The following is a 7,435-nucleotide window of genomic DNA, read 5'->3' on the forward strand; positions in this document are numbered from 1 at the left end:
AGTAACTTGTCTGTGTTGATCATTCTGCTAGTCTTTGAGTTCTAGCTCAAAAGCAATGGTTAGGTTCTTAAAGATGTCTTCCTTCAAAATGATGTGTTGCTGCAGCCATTTTTGCAGTTTCATGTAGCCAGATGTGTTTTGTTGTTTCCTCTTCCAATGATGTTGCATTCAGCAGCTGAAAATACTTTAAAATTGTTTTTAAAAGAAATTATTTATGCTAAGGCAGTATATTTGATACCCTTCAAATTAAGAACAGATGTTTTCTTTAGACCATTTGAAACCTGGATGAAGTTAAAGAAACTTATTTGTGGTTCAACTGATAAATGTTTAGATATCACTGTTTTTCACATCATGCCACTCATTTGTAGAAGCTGAATGACAGCTTGGGGATTTTTTTCATCCAGTGGATCTTCTCTGTTGGGAATAATTATCTTGGTATTTCTGTGTTGCACTTTCTGTGTATTTAGTGTTGTAGTATGGAGAAAGACAATTCCAGCACTCATCTTGCTGACTTGCTTACTTCACCCCTTTGTTTTAGCTAATGCAAAACTCTTCCTGCTGTCATGTGTTCTGAGTCACTGGCACTCAGTTCTCCCTCTATTTCCACAGTTCCATTTCCTACTCCATGTCAGAAAGCTACTTGGAAAGCTTGGAGGCAGTTGCTTTGGTTTAGTTGATTTGAAAAGGGTCTTTTTCTCTGAAATTTCTCAAAGTTTTCTTGCTTTTTGTACAGCCTGGCTCTTTACTTGAGACTTTACTGAGAATTTTTACCCAGCAGTGGCTCTCCCCTTCCTTGAAGTCCTACCATGATTGTGGATGAAGGGAGAAGAATTCTCACTGACCTCTCTTGACATTAGCTCCCTAACTTGTGCACCCCTGCACACAGAATACTTCACACGAGGTTGTTTTGCTTTTGCTTTGTCCCCTTACTCCTCCAGGTTTACAGGGTAAAACATCTCTGTTGTGTGCTTGAAGTTTGCAGAATAAAACATCTCTATTGGTACGGACTGTGACTCCAGTATCCTTAATGTTTAAAGCCTCTGCAAGAATTTTAACCATTAAGCAGTTCTAAAGTGTACAGTAAAATACAGCAAACTGTAATGCTCTATTTCTTCTGTATAATTTTTTGTTTAAAATAAGTTGTGATTGAAAGATTCATGGGGTGACTTACAGAAGTAGACCTCTGTTTATGATACCATCCTGGAAAATATCTGAACTCAAGCTAGATAAAATTCCTAGATAAAATTTCATTTCCAATGAAATTGCTTCAGTGGAAAAGGAAGGAGAGAGAAGACTAGAGACCATTCGGTGTTATCTGGGATGAAAGGATCATTACCATGTTATCCCTATTTTAACTGTAAAAAGATAGCTGTTCTTAAAGCTGTTCTTGGAATTCTTAAAATCTGTGCTTTAAAGAATTCTTTGTTTTCAACAGCCCTCAGGGAAACCAAAAAAACAGAGATAAAAATAGAATCAAATCAAAAGACCAGTGATGTCACTTTGAAGCTCGTCAACTTCAATATATACCAACATGTTTCCTTCAGTGTCCATCTGTTAAACATGATTACTAAGGCAGCTACATCCTGGGATAAATATAAAACTTATGAGAAACTCAAATATTTATAGACCTGGGTTGGTTTGAATTTCTCATTTAGAGGTTCATACAGCCTGGGTTATGACAATTCTTACACATTGTGACTGAGCTCCTGAAGATTCATATTTGATCAGGAAGCAAAGAGAATTAGAAGAAATTTGAAAATATTTTTTCTGCACTCCTGAAGGTTTTAGTTGCAGCCACATGCCTTATCTAAGTGATACTGGAAAAATTAGCTGGTCTGCTCAAGGCAAAGACATACATCTGAAAAAGCAGTGGTGTTTAAGGAGCTTCCAAGACTAGCTCTGTGTGACTGATTCCTGAGGCAAAACTGCTCTGGCAGGGGTCTGGTCACTGGGGGGGCCGTGTGTTTTCATGTGGTTGTTTTTCCTTTAAGTCTTGAGCACAATTGGAGGTGATGTATATAGGCCAAAGTTCAGGAAGGTGTCATCTCTCCAGTGAGTTGTTTACTGTCTAAGCTGGAGTGCAGGAACTTTATAAATTATTACAGATGTTTTACTTATGAGTGACTGATGAGGTTGTGAATCAATCCCTCAAATATGGACCTGTGTGCTTTTTCTGGCTCCCTGTCAGCCTCTTTCAAACTATCTCCCTAGATGAATCCTGACATTTGGAAAGTAGGAACTACAACTCCTTGCAAAGTATGTGACTGTGGGCCTGAAAAAGGTGGTCAGGCTGAAGGGACATTGCTTATCTCAGTTTTCTCAAAGTTTTCTCAGTCATTGTAGGATTGAGAGAAGAAAACAAAGCTGATTCTTAAGCAAAGATTTTCATGTCAGGCTGTTCTCAAAGAAATGCATTGGAAAATTTCCTAAAAAGCAAGGAAGGTTTGTCTGAAGTCAGAGGTGATCACAGAGAAGATAAGAGATGAGATAGTTTTCCATCACTTGGTGTTGCTTAGGCACAATTTAGTGTGGATTGATGGCTTTTTACCTGGTCTAGTACCTCCACTCAAGTAGACAAATATCCATGTATTCACAGGTGACACAGTGAAACACACACTCTGAGAAAAAGACTCATCTCTCTTCCTTAAGGAAGGCTTGGGAGTCACCTGACAAGCTAAAAATAATTATAGAGAGAAAATCATAATAGCAAGGAATGTAAGACAGGTATTTTTAAAGGTCTAATAAAGAAACGGCCATGCAAACACACATACATGGTCTGATGAAATAAAAATTTAAAAGACATGGATATGACAAATCAAGGATGAAAATTCAAGGCTAAGAAAGTGAGAAAAAAAGAAACAAAGCTGTATCACTACAGTTCTCATGCCATCTGTGCATACAAGGAGGTGCTAGACAGAATTTTGATGACACATCCTATTTTGAAAGCAATGTTGAAGATAACACAAGTAGTGCATTGTCTGTACTGTAATTTTTGATCTTTCATACAGAAAATCAACCCAGAATCAGTTTGTTTTTGTATGGGCTTTGAACTACAGCAACAAAACCACGTGAAAGCATGGCTTGTTGTAATCTGGACAGTTGGAACACAGAGATACAGAGCAAGTACAGCTCTCCAGTACAGAAGAGTGACACAATAGCTACTGAAGGAGAACATACTCCACATCTAGGAGGAATGCCACGGCTCTTTCTATATATCAGACATCTATAGTGAAAGGACATAGAAGAAGCTGGAAGAGACTGATGTAGTAGATTATGTTTCTGGTGTGAATATGGGGGAACAGTTACTCCAGATTATTCCATTCTGTCTGAAAGGCATCTTGCTGATGGCTTTTGGGAGCCAGAAAAAGCAGTGAGCTTCAGCATCCTGGTCCGTGACGGGGGTTCTTCCCTTGCTTTCACAGCACACCACAGATAACTTTATCTTGTAGCAAGTAATGCTAGGCAGCTTTAACCTTTCTGTCTGCAGACACAGTCCATGTTTTAGCCTCCCACTGCACGCTCTGATTAGCCCTGCAGTTACTCAGGAAAGGACCACATTAATCCATGTGGGACAAATGCACAGGGAAAGCGTAGCCAAGTAGTGTATCAGGGAATGTAAGGACCCTCGCTGCAGGTTGGACAAAGATTTGCTGCAGTCAGGAAAATTCCAGCATTGCTAATGATTCCAGACTCCCCACTGCAACATTTATGTGTTCCTGGCTGGAAAAAGTGGTTTCCATTCAGGTACATTTTTGTGCATGCACGGTCTTATCATGGCTGCAATGCAGTAAAGCTATACTTGGATCTCTTGGGAAGGGGAAGCTTGTTCTACCAGGAGGTCTCTCACTACTGTTTTCCCTGAGTTTATGGCACAGTCCTCTCCTGTCCTGTTCCAGGAGTCCAGTGGACAAATGACGTCCAGGACTGCATTCTCCATAAGTCAGGTTGTTGCATTTTGTTATGGCCACCACCATAATGGGAAGAACAGTGAAAAGCCCCTATTTTCAGGTACAGGTGTTTTAATTTCTATTATTCTTGTTAATGTAATTAATATACAAACTAATAAATATGAAACTACTTTCCATATGTTTGTTGTGTAATTACAAACCTGTCTGGATGCAGCAAGTGTTTTGGCATGGCTGCCATATGATTTGTTGTCTTCATGCTCTCGAGGTTTTTCGGTATTTCAATTCTGGTTTTATTACAACTGACTGTGCTATTTATATCTAAATGGGATATTTCCTTGCCAAAAACTCCCCTTATCTACAAAGACACAGTACCATTCTGTGCAGGTGATAACAAGCATTCATTCCTTGTAAAATATTTTTATTAGTCTCAGTCTAGTTCTTTATCACACTTTACAAGTTTGAAGTTCAGCATCTCCCACACTTGGTTTTGTATGTGTCTTATTTACTGATAAATTAAAAAGCTTATAGAGAAGAAGAACAGATCAAGAAATCAGGTCGTGGCTGAACTTTTTTCTTTTTTTTTTTTTTATTTTGTAATGCCTTTATTCTCCTGGCTGCAATACCTGAAATTTTCTGTCAATGTACATAGTAAAAGATTGGCACAATTTTAATTTTCTTCTTTGACAGCCATGTTCAGGCAACATTTATTTGTTGACTCTGTCCTCATATTTTTCTATTTTCTTAGTTTCAAAGTCATGAGCTTGACAGTAACATAGGTAGATTCTTCCAGGTACCTGGAAGAAACAAGACAGGCTGCTATGTAATGATGTCTGTCTCCATTTTATGTGGCTGCTTCATGGTAAGCTGCAACCAGAGGCAATTAATTTCTTTGCAATAAATCCTCAAGCTTCTAAAACTTCAATACCTCTATGGAGCTGGAGGAAATTTAAGTTAGGTGAAGTAAAAGCAGGTATGTAAGTGGACCATTTGCTTTCTTTTATTTCTGTATGTGATACAATACAATCCACTACTGATGCTTTTCTTATTTGTCATAAGCCCTATTGTAGCACTGCTAATTCTGTCATTTTTGGCTCTCAAAGCCTGTCACAAAATGGATCAAACTTAAAAGCATCAATTATATGTACACATTAATGCTGAACATCTAAAATAAGGTATTTCTTTTCTAAATATTGCATTTAATGCTCACTGCAAAATCTCATTGATTTTTGCAAAATAAGATTTTCTTAATACTGAGAGGGGAGGAGAGGGCAATTTTAAGAGCTACCAGTCAAGAATTTTTAAAGGCTGCTCTTTATTTCAATGATTTCTTTGTTTTAACTGGAGGAAAAAAAATCTCCCCTCATATTTAGGAACTGTAGGATTGTTCTTGCACCTCAGGAAGCGGCTCAGCACTGCTATTTTTACTGCAAAATGCTAGTAGATGTAGGTAGGTTGAGAGTTAATCATGTCTTACAGCAAAAAGTAAAAGCATCAAATCAAAACACTTTGTCAAAACTTACATTATACTTCTGAAGCATTCACACCTGAATTTATAAATTTTACAAATCTTGTTACGTGAGATCATTCTGCCTTTAAATGTTTTGGTTCTTTTGCTCTGCTGAAAGGAAGGTTGGATTTGGTAGTTCCTCAGCTGGTTTTAGGGATCTGCCTATGTATAGTACCAAAACAGCCATGCCAGTACACACTTATATGTATTACTAGTTAGAGTCAGCATGGCTTGGGTTGGAAGGAACCCTAAGGATCACCTTGTTCCAACCCCTGCCGTGGGCACGGACACTTTGCACTGGACCAGAGCCCCACCCAGCCTGGCCTTGAACACTTCCAGGGATGGAGCATCCTGGACAAGCTTCTCTGGACAACCTGTGCCAGTGCCTCACCACCCTCACAGGTTGTATTTTCTTCCCAATACCTGAACTAAACCTGTTCTCTTTCACCTTAAAGCCATTTCCCCCTTGTCCTGTCACTACATGCCCTTCTAAAAAGTCCCTCTCTAGGGAGGAACTCTCCTGCAGGCTCCCTTCAGGTAATGGAAGGTGCTGTAAGGTCTCCTGTCTTTCATATTGCCTGCATCTACACCACAGATGATGTAAAATTGCAATTCAGTATTAGAAGCCATCTCAGTTTCTCAAGTAATTTTCAATTTTCAAGTATTTAGCGATGTATTGTTGTCAACAGACAGAGGGGATTACTGAACATAATTGTGTGATTGATTTATTGTAATTAATTCATGGAAGTAGAAGGTGGCCCTAGTCTGAGTGATACTGTGCTTTCCACAGAATGAAAGAGTTTTTCTGTTGGACTTTCAGGTTCTTTGCATGCTTTTCTCAATAACAAACACCACATTTCATTTTTTCATTCTTATGAGTCAGTTTAGGGAACCACTCAACTCTCTGAGCTTCCTGTTCAGACCTATGAAAATAGTATTTCCTGCAACTTTAATTAATCATTCTGTTGCAATTGAATTAAATCTTTTGGATAAGATCAGCACTGTTGGAAGAGAGAGAATGAGAAAAAACAGTTGCCAGCTCTACTTTCCATACTGAAGATCAAAGACACCAGATAGCAATAAATCTTTTAACTGAGAGTGGAACTATACCTCTTATGAGTCTTATTCTTCCCAGTAACTAAACATTTTTGCTTTAGGCGTCAGAGAGATGTTGTTTCTTAAGAACAAGAACTGAACAGCAGTGAATTTGTTTACAAAACCCATTGCAATTCTGCAGCCAGATGATCTACTGTCCAGAATGCTCACTTTAAAATCCTGACAATATCTCCTGCCTTTAATCTTGTTAAAAATGCAAAAAAAATGTAGACAATAATAACCAAAGCTGTTAATACATATCTACTTAAAATGTGCCCAGGCCTGAAAAGAAATCTATGTCATCATTAAACACTTTTTTTTTTTCCTTTTATTTTTCTTTTTTAAGAAGAGGCCACAATGCAGAAGCTGAAAAGCTCAGTGGCAAGTGAAGGATGTTGCTGTGACATTCTTTTCTACAAGAGATCCAAAAACTCATAATTTAAAGAAGTTGATATTTTTAGTGCCAGACTACTTCAACATGAGTGTATCCTGGTATCATTAATTCCAAGTTAAAAGGGCTGATTTTTCAGATATTTATCTGAATGAGATATTTATCTAAATGAGAAAATCTTAGTCATGTCCTTTTAAGGTTCTCTCTAGGGGGGAAAGGGAGTTCAGTTCTACTTCATGTTCTGGTTTATAATTCACTTGATATTTTTGATAGTGAAAATAACTTTTGAAGTATCTGAATTATATGGCTTTGAAACATTTTTTTCTTACATGTCTGTAACTTTTCAGATAGTTATCTCTGGTTTTGTTTGCTGTTGCTTAAGGAGAGGCTAGAAAAGAACATGTGATATGATACAAAGGCTTTTAATTTTCTTTTTTCAAATTAAAACAACAAACATTCAGGTTACCTTGTACGTTATGGAACTGGAGAAGAGTACCCATTACAAATCTGTCTAATATTATTTACATTGTTTAT

This window comes from Molothrus aeneus, chromosome 1, assembly GCF_037042795.1.
Source record: "Molothrus aeneus isolate 106 chromosome 1, BPBGC_Maene_1.0, whole genome shotgun sequence".
In the NCBI taxonomy this organism is placed as follows: Eukaryota; Metazoa; Chordata; class Aves; order Passeriformes; family Icteridae; genus Molothrus; species Molothrus aeneus.